General features: G+C 40.0%; 1 long non-coding RNA gene across 1 annotated transcript in view; it reads right to left on the minus strand.

Annotated features, from left to right (window-relative positions):
* LOC125612723 overlaps positions 1–14,606 on the minus strand; it is a 43,007-nt gene that overhangs the window by 26,936 nt on the left and 1,465 nt on the right. The window lies entirely within an intron of this gene.

Below are 14,606 nucleotides of genomic sequence, written 5' to 3' on the forward strand. Positions count from 1 at the left end.
GGGGGTGCAGAACGACCCCAGAGCAGCCTCTGCCCGAGGGTGCAGCGGCGAACAGGCCACCGAGGCGCTCGAGGCTGCAGTCCAGCCTTCGGAGGACAGGGCTCGGCACACAGCCCAGCTCCAACCTCTAGGTGCGGCTGCCGGACAATGTATACGGAGCCATCAAGACAGCAAGCAGAAAGCAAATGGTGGCTCCCGCGGAGTGGATTTTCGGCACAGAAACCACAGCCCCGCCAACAATCCCAATCCACAAACTCTCCCTGTAAGAGCTGGCTGTTTTGTGATGCTTGGTATTCTCCCTTTTACCACAGATGCCATGGCTTTAAGTCTAAAGGTCATGGGGTCTGAGCCCATGATGTTCACTTGTCTCAGTTTGGGCATCTTCATGACTAATGTTTTCTAGTAAACTGAATATCTCATTGCTTTAAATATTCCCTTCTAGTAGGGGTTCTCACCTGTAGGATGTCCTCTCCTCCATCGGCCATCCCTACTGCTGCTGCTTGGGTTTTTCTAACATGTTCAAGTGACTATGTCATTCAATCCCAGGACTGACAAAGCATCAACAGTTCTCCATCACTCGTTAAGAAAAACTGAGCCTCGTGGCTTGGCGTATTCCCTCTGCTTTTATCTGCCTGCTTTCCTAGTTTCCTCTACTTTTTTTTAGGTGTGCTCCATGGATTCCTTTCAAACTCCCAAGTGTTCCTCCCCAAGACCAAGAAATTGGTGCTCTGGAAGAAATCACCAGCTGCTAAAAGGTACGTTTGTGAGCCAAACAGCCATCAGTAGGGCGAACACCAAAATAAGCATCCTTCTGAAAAGTCTTTCAGGTAACCCACATCAATCTTGAACATGATCTTTAGACATCTGAAAAAGGCTTACACACTGCTTTGTACTATACCTTTCAAGAAGCCGCTACCCACCTTTCTACAAGCAGTGATGGTTCTTTCCACTGCAATAATCTTTCCACTTTCTCCACTGTCACCAATGGTGATACTTCCCTCTTTCCCTTCAACCAAGATCTTTCTTTCACCTCATATATAACCCTAGAGTTGCTCTTCACAGTATTCCTTTCCTGGCATTCAACTCTTTAAATACTTCTCTTACTAGTGGTTTTGTTGTTGTTGTTGTTGTTGTTTATTTTTTGGTACTGGGGATTGAACCCAGAGGCACATAACTACTGAGCCACATCCCCAGACCTTTTTAAAATGTATTTTATTTAGAGACAGGGTACTTACTCTGAATTGCTTAGGGCCTTGCTAAATTGCTGAGGTTGGCTTTGAACTCACGATCCTCCTGCTTCAGCCTCCCAAGCCACTGGTGCCCATCTCTTTCTACTGTTTAGACTCAACTCCTGTCTCTTTGGGACGGATTCCTCCACCTTATCTAGACTCCTTTCCACCAGGTTCACATATAGAGACTAAGGGGCTTTCTCGTGTCTTTTTTAATGACCCCCATTTTCCTACATAGAAATATGTATCCACACTCAGAAATTCACCATTAGTTTCCACTCAGTCATTCAATAGATTCAATTTGGCAGTGTTCTACTGCTTTAAATTAGAGGTCCTAATCACAGGTTTAAGGCCAGTTACCAACTGCCACTTCCATAGCATCCCTTTGCTTAACTACACAGAATGAATGTCTCCGTTCTAGCCAGTAAATTCTACTTCCTACCACATCACTTAACCCGATTCTGACAATTCCAGTCCTTCTCTTCCCCTCTAAACTTTTCCCTGATCTGTCCTCTCCTGTCTGTCCCTTTCCTTCTTCAAACATTTCTCATAAAGCATCTATCTTATAAAGCTTTCTTGGGGTACAACCACCTAAGCAACCTCCTGAGCCCTTTCATAAATATGCCCAGGTGCAGTCATCAGGAATTTGTCCTGCTCAATTTCAGAAAACCATATATACCCATGCAAGTTTAGTAGGGGAAATGAGCCAGAATTTCAGTTCCCAAACACTTTCACAGAATCAAACATGTAAGCCAGAATGATACTTCAGAACCTTGTTTTAAGACTCAGATGCTATTATAATAATAAACATACCACCAAATAGTGGTCAAATTGACTATTTATAGCAGATAACAAAAACATCTGTTCTTTTGGGTGTTATATTTTGCTATATAAGCTAAAAAGTTTATACACTTTCCTTTAACCAATGTTCAACTCCCTTCAGTTTTGGTCTGAAGTGAGATCAGCTGTAGAAGAGCTTAATTTCATTTGGGTGGAAGGGTGTATTGCCAAAGGTTATTGCAAGGGGAGAAATGGTATGTCACTGCTTATGGTGGTGCAAGCCTGTAATTGCAGCTACTGGGGAGTTTGAGGCAGCAGGATTACAGGATTACAAGTCTAAGGCTAACTTGGGCAACTTAATGAGACTGTCTCAAAATAAAAAATAAAAAGGGCTGTAGCTCAGTGGTAGAGCATCCTTGGATTCCATTCCCCAGTACCAGAAAGAAAGAGAGAGAGAGAGAGAGAGAGAGGAAGAACAGGAGAGGTTTCAGATTTATCAGTATAGACATTTTTCATTATCCACAAGAAATTGGTTCTAGGAAAACCTTGCATATATCAAAATCATCGAATGTTCAAGTCCCTTATATAAAATGGCATAATATTTGTATATAACCTACACACATTTTCTTTCATTCTTTTCCCATTTCCTTCCTTCCTTCCCTCTTTCTTTTTCCCACTCCCATATAGTTATTACCATCTCTAGATTGCTAGAGATGCTTTAAATGCCATGCAAATGCCATGTAAATAGTTGTTATACTGGACTTTTTTTGGGGGGGTGACAATCACAAGGAAAACAAAAGACTGTACATATTCAATGTCATAACTTTTCTTTTCAAATATTTTTGATCCACAGTGATTGACTCCGTTGCCGCAGTCTGGCTGGGCACAATCAGGAGCCACTTGTCAAAAGAAACTAACTTTATTTTTAGAACCATACACGCCAAACAAAACAGCCTCTCAGGAAAAACCCTCAGAGCCTCAACTGCCACCACTGGCTTTCCACAAGCCTCTCTCTCCCACACAAGCTTCTCTCCACCTCCCACAATCCTCCTGCTCTTGAGGCCGATTGGCTGGGTCACGTGGGCGGAGCCAAAAAAGTCCCCCAATGAGCAGCTCTGTGGTCTGAAAGGGCAGGGAAACAGCCCAATGAGCATCACCGCAGAGGAGCCAATCAGCTAGATGTTGCTGGGGCCGAGGAGCCAATCAGCTAGATGTTGCTGGGGCCGCTGTGAGCCAATCATCAGCCGGCAGCTGGAAGTTTGCTGGCAGCTGGAAGTTTGCTGGGGCCCCTTCGGCTGTGGCTCTCAACATCTCCCCCTCTGTTTAAACAAAAAGCATGTGGCTTAGGGACCGTGCCTGCCTTAGGTTGTCCAATAGTACATATGGTCCTTACCCGTTAGGTTGGTACCATTGCAATTGGATCTTACCCGTCATTGACTACCGGTCCAATATACAGCCACACCTGTGGAGAGGTCTTTGTACCAGCGGGGGGGTGAGGTTCTTTGCCTCACCTCTGTTGGCCCCCAAATTTTAGCTGGACGATCATGACAAGCAGAAGGGAGGAAGATACACCAAGCCAATTGACGGCTCCTTTTGGAAAAATTGTACCACCGATGACATCATCAGCAAAAATACCCCAACACTACCACAAGTCGCTGCACCAACAGATAGTTCACAATGCATACAGGTGAGCTCACAATGTGTCCAGGCAAGTTCTGCAAGCAGTTCAGTGATGGCTATTGTAGAAGCTGTAGATTGGTTTTATCTTTGACTTCACCAGCACTGGGATGAAGATAGGAATTCTGGCAATAATGGCTAAAGAAAAAATTATGTAACATTACAGAAGGCACTAAAAGAAAACAATTTTCTTAACAATTTACATTATCTTTAAGAGAATTATTAAATATAATGAAAAGGAAAGGTGAAAGTAAACAAACAGATCTGTTAACCTTCTTTTGTGTTCACATATTAAAACAATCTTTAACAGCTGTTTACCCAATTAAATTAAACCATTTAAATCACGTGAATTAAAAAAAAATATTTGGATCCATTTTATCATGAGCGCTCATCATATATGATATATGGACATACATACATTCAAACATATAACACAAAACACAAGTGTGCACACATAATATAATACATACAACACATAACATTATAGTAAAGGCCTTATAACTTTTTACAGGTGAAATCTCCATTGCAATGTTTAAAAACTCTATAGTCAAAAAATAGAACTGATCAGCAAAACATTAACCTAGGTCTGTATGAGCTCAAAAAACAAAATAGAACTTCATGATATGGCAAAGGGCAATAATAAAATAGATATTGAAAAAAGCATCCTGGTTCTGTTGCAGATGTAAGAATAGCCAAACTGGAGTTTTGGATATCAGTTGTTATGGATTTGAGCCAAATCATCTTCTTTTTGGTCTGTAGAAATCGCTTTAGTTAATCTTTCTGGAATCCAAATCGGCTGCTGTTCTCCCTGTGGAAACACATAAACAGACCCCCGACTCCAGACAATCACTGGGTCAGGACCTTGGTTAATCTCTCTGGAATCCAAATCGGCTGCTGTTCTCCCTGTGGAAACACACAAACAGACCCCCGACTCCAGACAATTACTGGGTCAGGACCTTTCCATTGTCCTGTTAGAATATCCTTCCAAAGTACCTTGGGCTTATGTACATTTTTTGGACACATATGCCTTTCCGCAGCACTAAGTCCTGATGAATCCAAATTTAAAAAGTTTAGAGTAAAAAGGGTTATTTTAAGTTTATCTTTGGGGAATATATACCCCTTCCCAATTCCTTCTTTTTGCTTTAATAAGTACATTTTAATAGTTTGATGAGCTCTTTCAACTATGCCTTGTCCCTGTGGATTGTATGGGATTCCTGTTATATGAGTAATGCCAAATGTTGAGCAAAATTGTTTAAAAGAGGTAGAAGTATAACCAGGGGCATTATCTGTTTTTAACTGTTTTGGAACACCCACAGTGGCAAAATTTTGTAAGCAATGAGCTATAACATCTTTAGTTTTTTCTCCGGCATGAAGGGAGCCCATCAAAAATCCAGAAGAAGTATCAACTGTAACATGCAAATATTTTAATTTTCCAAATTCTGGCAAGTGTGTGACGTCCATCTGCCAAATATGGTTAGGTATCAATCCTCTAGGATTGACTCCAAGATTAACTTGTGGTAAAAAGGTCACACAATTTTGACATTGTTTTATTATTTGTCTAGCTTGTTCCTTAGTTATTTTAAAACGCTTTTGTAAAGTATTAGCATTGACATGGAACTTTTTATGAAAATTTATAGCTTCTTCTAGTGTAGAGAAAATATGTATGTCATGTGTAGTTTTATCTGCTAAATCATTGCCCAAACTAAGGGCTCCAGGCAATCCTGTATGTGCCCTGATATGTCCTATAAAGAATGGATCTTTTCTGTCCCAGATTAGACTTTGTATAGTGGAAAGCAAAGAGAAAACAGTAGAAGAAGGGGAAATCCTACCAGCATCTTCAAGAGATACTATAGCATTAACTACATACTGACTATCAGAAAATAAATTAAATACAGAATCTTTAAACATCACAAAAGCTTGTAAAACTGCATTAAGCTCTACCTTTTGAGCTGATTGTTTGGGTACTAAAAATGTAAAAGTTTGATCAGGGGTAACTACTGCTGCTGTACCATTATTTGACCCATCAGTGAATATATTTGGAGCATTCATGATAGGTGTTTTTCTTGTCATTTTTGGAAAAATTACAGGATGCAATGACCAAAAAGACAATAAAGGATTAGATGGTAAGTGGTTATCAAATGAAACATTAGATTTGCACATGATTATTGCCCAAGTATTTAACTCATTAGCTAACTCATCAATTTGATTCATAGTATATGGAGTAATAATTTTATTGGGAGAAATTCCAAACACTCCCTTTGCTGCTTTTATTCCTTTGAGTATTAATTGTCCTACAGCCTCAGGATACCTAGTAAGAATAGTGTTAGGAGAATAAGATAAATGTATCCATAATAATGGACCTTCTTGCCAAAATACTCCTGTAGGAATATTTTTTGTTGGTAGTACAATAAATAATAAAGGCAAACTTATATCAATTCTATCCAAATGCATATTTTCCATATATGTTTCAATGATTTTTAATGCCTTTCTTGCTTCAGGCGTTAACATTCGGGGTGAATTTGGATCTGATGGACCTTTTAGGATATCAAATAAAGGTCCCAACTCTCCTGTTGGTATACCTAAATAAGGCCTTATCCAATTTATGTCTCCTAATAACTTTTGAAAGTCATTAAGTGATTTGAGTTGATCTACTCGTATTTGAATTTTTGGTGGACGGACCATGGTTGAGGATAATAGAACTCCTAAATAATTAATTGGAAAATTTAATTGTACTTTATCTATTGCTATCTCTAGATTATAATTTTTTAATAAGTTTGTAAGTGTGGCATAACATTCTAGCAATGTGTTTTTATCTTTGTGTGCTAATAATACATCATCCATATAGTGAAATATTTGTAGTTCAGGATTTTGATTTCTAAGTGGCTGGATTACTTTGTTAACATAAATTTGACACATAGTTGGGCTGTTAGCCATCCCTTGAGGGAGTACTTTCCATTCATATCTCTGATCAGGACCTTCATGATTCAGTGCAGGGATAGTAAATGCAAAACGTGGACTATCCTCAGGATGAATTGGAATTGAAAAAAAACAATCTTTAATATCTATAACTAAAACATACCAGGTTTTTGGCAAAGCAGACAATTGAGGAATCCCTGATTGAGCAGGTCCCATAATAACCATCTCATTATTAATGGCTCTTAAATCTTGCAATAATCTCCATTTACCAGATTTCTTTTTGATGACAAAAATGGGAGTATTATGGGGAGATACAGAAGGTTGTATATGTCCTTCTGCTAATTGTTGTTTGACCAGGTCATGGGCTGCTTGTATCTTTTCTTTAGTCAGGGGCCACTGAGGAACCCATACTGGTCTTTCTGATTTCCAAGTAATTTTTATTGTCTCAGTGGCCCTTTCTGAAAATCCAACCCATGTCTGTCTGTTCCTTGATCTATTTGTATTGGTGCTGCTATACCTTGTTCTTGTTTTTCTAATCTTTTTCCTTTCCTAAAACCTTGTCTAGTCATAATAGTGGGTGCATTTTGGTTGATGTTATTTGTTAATGTCAAACCTAATTGATCTAGGACATCTCGTCCCCATAAATTTACGGGAAGATGATCCAATACATATGGCTGTATAGTTCCTTCACATCCTTCAGGATCCTTCCAATCTAATACCATTGCACTTCTATGGGGATTAGTCGCCACTCCTAGGCCTCGAAGCGTTTGAGTGGCTTGTTGTAATGGCCAATGTTTTGGCCATTCTTGACGAGAGATGATGCTAAGGTCTGCACCTGTATCCAGTAGCCCATTAAATTCATGTCCTTGAATATTTAGTTTTAGCATGGGGCGAGAATCTAAATTTAAAGAAAGCATAGCCCAATCTACACCTGTGGAGCCTAATCCCTTGGAACCTCTTTCTACAGTACGACTGGAAAATTTATCATGTAGGCTGGGTATTATTAGTAACTGTGCTATTCTATCTCCTGGTGAAATTACTGATATACCCTTTGGAGAACTGGCTATAATTTTTATTTCACCTTCATAATCGGGATCAATTACCCCAGGACTTATCATAAGTCCTTTTAGAGTAGAAGAGCTGCGTCCCAATAATAAGCCTACTGTTCCTTTGGGAAGAGGTCCTTTCACCCCTGTGGGAATGATTTGAACTCCCATCTCTGGAGTTAGTACTGCTCTGGCGGAGGCGCAGATGTCCAACCCTGCGCTCCCTCTGGTTTGTCTGATGAGGGATCTGATGGACAATGTGTCCTGGGCACTACCCTGATGGGGTTGCTGGGTTCCTCCAGTGCTCCGTATATTTGTGGTTTTGGGCCCCGGAGCATTGGGCCCCCCTGTCCATTTTTTGGCAATGGAGCCCGATGCCTTTCTCCACGATATCGTGGATAAACACCTGGTCCTTGTTCGTTTTTTGATAATGGAGTACCCTCTATGGTGGTTTGAGAACGGCATTCATTAGCCCAATGTCTCCCTCTACGGCATCGTGGGCAAATACCTGGTATTCTACTCCTTTGATACCTAGTTTTGTTAAACCCTCCTCCAATGGGGCAATTCCTTTTAAAATGTCCTGTTTGTTCACAATTGTAGCATGTTCTTGGCCTGGCATCTAAAGCCTGTTTTACTGCAGCTGCCACAATTTGCCCTTGTTCATTAATGTCTCTGGCATCTAAAGCCTGTTTTACTGCAGCTGCCACGACTTGCTCTTGTTCATTAATGTCTCTACATAATTTAATATATGTGTTTAAATCTTCATGTTTCCATGGTCTAATGATATCTCTGCACCAACGATTCGCTTGCTCATAAGCCAGGTGTTTTAGTAATGGCATTGCTTGTTCTGTATTCCCAAAAACTCTGGTAGCTGTTTGAATAAGCCTATCTACAAATTCAGCATAAGGTTCATTAGCTCCTTGTATTACCTTAGATAATTGACCTTGTAAACCTCCATGTCCTTGTAAAGTCTTCCATGCCTTAATTGCATCTGCAGCAATTTGTGCGTATACACCAGGATCATATGCAATTTGTTGCTGCTGATCCTCATAAGGTCCCTTTCCTAACAACATATCTAGATTTCTCTGAGGATAACCAGCTGCTGCATTTCGCCTAGCCGTCTCCTTGCAAAATTCCTCATTGGCAACCTTCCATAACAGGTATTGTCCTCCATTTAGCACAGCTTTACACATATTAGCCCAATCTGCTGGCGTCATGTTCAAGTTGTTAATGGATTCGACCATGCTTACAGTGAAGGGTGCTTGAGGACCATAGGTTGTTACAGCCTCTTTTAGCTGCTTCACTGTTTTGAAATTTAAAACTTGGTAAAATCGCTGCCCTCCTGCCTCAAATACAGGGCATGTTAATATTTGAGATCTTGTCTCAGGATCCCAACTATCAACTGCGGGGGTTGGGGACCTCCCAGCATATGGAGGTGGCCTTGTTAGTTGGACACTTACGTCCTCTGGTGATAGAAAGGTGTTAGTAGCAGTCTCCTGTTGTAACTTTCCCCCTGATGGCTTTTTCTGTTTTACACTTTCTTTCTCTGTCTGACTAGCTTGAGAGGCCTTCTCTTTTACTTGAATCTTTTCCTCTGTCTGACTAACTTGAGAGACCTTCTCTTTTACTTGAATCATTATGTCTTCTTCTTCCTCTACCATTGTCTGAACTGAAGGCTTTGGACTAAGCAAACAAGATATGAACGTCCACAATGGCAATGTGCCAACTGGCAGAGTCCCTGGGCTTTTCTTTTCTATTCTTTTTAAATCTTCACCATGATGGTTCCATTGTGATATATTTAACAACTCCTCCTTAAAAAGCCATGGGCTACATTTTTGTATTGTATCAACGTATGCCCTGATTGTTCTTGATTTTACTGAGATGCCTCCTTCCTCTAACAATTTACTTAACACTCTTTCAGTTTGTTTTTTACTAATTTCTGATCCCGTATTTCTACTATAATACAACCCAACAAGATAACGCCTAACAAAACTGAAACAGAGTGAAACAAAATTGGAACAACACAAAATCATTATAATAGCCTCCTGAAATGTCCATCCGTCCTTTCTCCCTATCTGTTCCTCAGATGTGAGCGGTTTTTCTTCCATCTTACACATCTCCAGGGACAGGCAACTTAAAACAAAAGTGAAACAAAATAACAAAAGAAGAATCTTAAAATGGCTACCCATCCTCTTGCCCTGCCCTCAGGGGCGAGCAGTTCACTTACCCTCAGTCGCTCCCCGTGCGAGCCACCAAATGCCGCAGTCTGGCTGGGCACAATCAGGAGCCACTTGTCAAAAGAAACTAACTTTATTTTTAGAACCACACACGCCAAACAAAACAGCCTCTCAGGAAAAACCCTCAGAGCCTCAACTGCCACCACCGGCTTTCCACAAGCCTCTCTCTCCCACACAAGCTTCTCTCCACCTCCCACAATCCTCCTGCTCTTGAGGCCGATTGGCTGGGTCACGTGGGCGGAGCCAAAAAAGTCCCCCAATGAGCAGCTCCGTGGTCTGAAAGGGCAGGGAAACAGCCCAATGAGCATCACCGCAGAGGAGCCAATCAGCTAGATGTTGCTGGGGCCGCTGTGAGCCAATCATCAGCCGGCAGCTGGAAGTTTGCTGGGGCCCCTTCTGCTGTGGCTCTCAACACTCCCTAAATGTGGGACCTGGAGATTTTAAATTTGTGCATGAGACCAGATAGCTAAGAGGATATTCTATGAAACTGCTTCTTCCAGCTTCTAGGTCTCTAGGCTTAAAACTCCATGGATCACTTCTCTCTCCAACATATGGAACATCGTGGATACTGCAGGGTTTGGTTACACTTGCTAGAGTTTTTAACGCAAGGAATATTTTCATTTTCTTGCACTTTAGGCCTTGGTTGTCATCCAAATTGACTAGAAGTTAGAGTCATTGTTGCCTCTCTGCACAGCTTTTCTTTATTTTTTTATTACCACCATAGATTCAATCAAAAGAGAATAAGGAAGTGTATTTAAATAGTTTCTTTAAATCTGAGAAACCAGGAAATAAGCCTGCGGTCATAAAAATATATAAATCCAATCATAGTACCTCAGTCAGGAAATATATCAGACCTCACAAGCAAAGCAGGCTGAGCCCCAGTCACTACTCAGACATAACCCCTGCAGAAGTACCTGATAGTATCTACAGACAATTTAAAGCCAAACTGAGCTGAGTCACTTATTTAGCTTTTGGAGAGCAGTAGTGAAGAGGACATATTGGTGGACTGTGGAGTGTTTACACTGCAGGGAAAACCCCTTTGCAGATACGAATCCCTGTGAGATGGCTACAGAGGATCTTAGTTTTCAGACAGATTTTCTACTTGAAAGAAATGCAGAAAAACGTTTTGGCTTCTAATAAAATTGATTGATTTTCATAATAAAGATCTTTATGTTTTTCTACAAGAATATGAGATTCTCAGGGTAACAGACTTAATTTCCCTAATGTTAAACACTTAAAATTGTCTATATCATAGCATCGAGAAGGAGACAACCTGCCAGGCACAACTGTAATCCCAGCCACTCAGGAGGCTGAGGCAGAGAATCGAAAGTTCAAGGCCATCCTGGGCAACTTAGCAAGACCCTGTCTCAAAATAAAAAATTTAAAAAGGGGTGGGGATATAGCTCAGTGAAAGAGCATCCCTAGATTCATTCCTCAATTACTGAAAGGGGGTGCAGGGGAAGGAGACCACTGGGAGGTGAATGGAAAGGTGGAAGCTATCTGTGGATTGCTGTCCCTATCAGTCATTCCTGGCCTAGGTCAACCTTTATCTTTTTCATCACCTGGCCCACTAGCCAGGTCCCAGCATCTCCATGATGCCTCCTGATTCTTGCTATTGCTGCTGCTACTATGCCAATATTAATTTCTGACCTCTGCTCTGCTGCTTTATGGTAAAATTGCTGTTGTCATACTGTTGCCTTTGACCTGTCCATGAGATTTGTCAACGCCACACTGACATCACTTTCCAGGGAACTTGTTTTTTTCATAAACTCTTTGTAAACTTAAAAATTAAAATATAATTGGTGTACTTCAACTCATTGTAGTTTTATTTTTCATTGGTATTCAAATGGAAGCACTTTCAAGTGTGTTCCTAACTCCTGATCCAACCACAGTGGTCTTTAATAATATTCTTGTTTTCAGGGAGGACCACATATTGAAAGTTCCTCTTGAAAATTTTTGCACTCAGACCTGAAGTCAGGCATCTCTCTAATAAGCCCTGGATCTTAGGAGATCATCATCTCTGTGTTAGGGATTCTCGTTGCTAAAAGTTTGCTCACTGTTTCTAGGTTCCTTCAGGGGAAAATGCTAGATTAAAGATGGGTGATTGGATGGATGCATGGATGCATGGAAGGAAGGAAGGAAAGAAAGAAGAAAGGGAGGAAGGAAGAAAGAATGGACAAATAGAGACATAGATAAAATATCACATTTATAGTAAAGTTTCTGATTCAAATTCTAATTCAAGAGTACAGCACTTTTTAAAAATCCTACTTATGTCTACATCTGTTTTACAACCCCAAATCCTAGTTCCCAACAATGCCTACGTAATAGTTCACTTGTTTTATCCCATGAAACATGAAATATCCTCAGAATAATAATAGCAAACTTTCAACAATATAATTACTGAAAACATTTGAAGTTTGTTTTGTTTTGTTTCTGTTTTGTGGGTTTCTTCTGCAGTTCCTTTTGTTTTAAGGGTTTATCCCATTTGGGATCATTAGTCTACTCTTGGATTTTAAAGACACTTTAAATATTTCCCTTCTGAAGAAGTGTACCATCAACTCAATATATAATTCAGTTATATTTTTCATTTTTTGTTCTGAGTTTTTGTGATCTCATATTAACATTTAATTTATTAACAACATATACTAGAAATATTCCATGGTGGTATATTAAGATATTATTCATTTCTTTTATAGCTATATAATACTCCACTCTGGAGATACATTATAATTAAGGATTCTTTATTAATGGACATTTGAGTTGTTGCTGATGAACAAATAATGCTTCAACAAATAATCTTGGGCATACATTTTTCTAATTTTCCAGTCCACTTTGCAGTAGGTTAGAAAATGGAATGCTAAACCAAAAATAGCCAATAAAATATCCTTTAGCTGAATAGTTGCTGATGACACTCTTATTTTCAAATGGTACAATCACGTTACCTCTCTCTCAAGCTCAGGAAATGGAGGGATGAGTCTTTGATTCCTGATATATCAACAATTATCTCTCCTGGAAAATTAATTGAGCCTTCATACCAATGGACTTTCTGGAAGCTTATCCAAACATGTCCTGATACAAATAAATTCCTATTACTAACATTCAGACAGACCTGGACTATTGCTATATGCCCATGTGGAATCATGTCTTATGTATGTGTAATAGAAACCATGCAGAGCTGAAATTTATGTTAAATTATTTTAGAATGCACTATACTGGAGACTACCACACAGTTTCTAAGTAAATCAAGAGTAGCTGTGTTTTCCTTCAACATTAGAACATAACACTGCTGGATGAGCACCAAATAGTTAGTCTTCTGGAAGCTCTCAGTACAGATCATTAACCACTGAGTGGACTAGAAGTATCTAGTTCAGCTTGCCTCTCTAGTGGTTGAAATTGGGCAGCTTAAATCTATATTATGAGTCTCCAATGAAAGCAAATATAGAAATATAGCTTTTTTTTTAAGGTAATGGGGATTGACTAGAGAGCCTCGCACATGGTAAGCAATTACTCAATAGTGAGCTACATCCCCATCCCTTTCTATTTTTTATTTTGAGAAAGGGTCTCATTAAATTGCCCAGGCTTCACTCGAACTTATAATCCTCATGCCTCGGCTTCCAGAGTAGATGGGATAAAGGAGGGAAATAAAGTCATTTGACACATTTTGTTAAGTGATCTTCAATCGTCATAAATTTCTATTGCAGCTTCTATCACTTTGATGAAGCACTGCCTTGACCAACAGCTGTGCAAAAAGGATTGTTCCACAGTCAGCTGAATTCCCACCAATCATTGCAGGGCACTCCATTTAAAAGAGACAATTCTACCCATATAAGAACCCAGTTGTGTCTAGTGACTCCCCAGTGCTATCTAAGATTAATCCTTGCCAGGTGATTGTTTCCAAAAAAGAAGTTCAAGTTAGATTATCAAACAAGAACAAAAAAAAAGTGTAAGGAAAATGTCAAAACAGGTCATCCCAAATCCAGGCCCTCTCTGTGGAATGTGCAGGAAGCATGCAAAGAAATCATTGTGCTGTATCTTGTAGTATCATTGTGCTGCAGAAGCAGTCTGTAAATTCCTTGGGATAAAAACTTGCCCATGTTGAACTTGGAAAGCTGCCATTCCCTTTGCTCCTTGACCCCAACCCCATTGTTGTATAAAGGTGTTCCCATCCCCCCTTCTAGGGGCACACAAGAGAGCAATGTAGCTTATCAGAGTACTAGAGCAAAGAAAGCCAGAGAAGGTAGTAGCTATCTGGCGAGCACAAGCTGAAGCCACTCAAAAAGTCTTTAGAAGAAGGGTTTTATTTTAATTTTTAAAATTTTGTTTGTTTTTAATTAGTGTGTTTGATTTTTCCCCTCATTTTTTTTAGTTGATGAATTCTGTTTACACTGGAGATCTGGAAAATAGAAATGGGATGAGTTAAGTCAAATGAAAGGCACCAACTTTTGTGGAACAGTGGGAAGTGTTACCTAAGAAAGAAGTCCTCTTTGTGTGTGTGTGTGTGTGTGGGGGGGCATTAGGAATTGAACCCAAGGGCGCTTTACCACTGAGTTACATCCCCAGCCCTTTTTATTTTTTGTTTTGAGACAGCGTCCAAGTTGCTTAGGGCTTTGCTAAATTTCTAAGGCTGATCTCAAGCTTATGATCCTCCTGCCTCAGCCTCCCCAGTTGCTAGAATTACAGGCAGGTGCCACTGCACCAGGCACAAGTCCCCATTTTTTAAA

Source organism: Marmota marmota, unplaced genomic scaffold (assembly GCF_001458135.2).
Source record: "Marmota marmota marmota unplaced genomic scaffold, marMar, whole genome shotgun sequence".
Taxonomy (NCBI): Eukaryota; Metazoa; Chordata; class Mammalia; order Rodentia; family Sciuridae; genus Marmota; species Marmota marmota.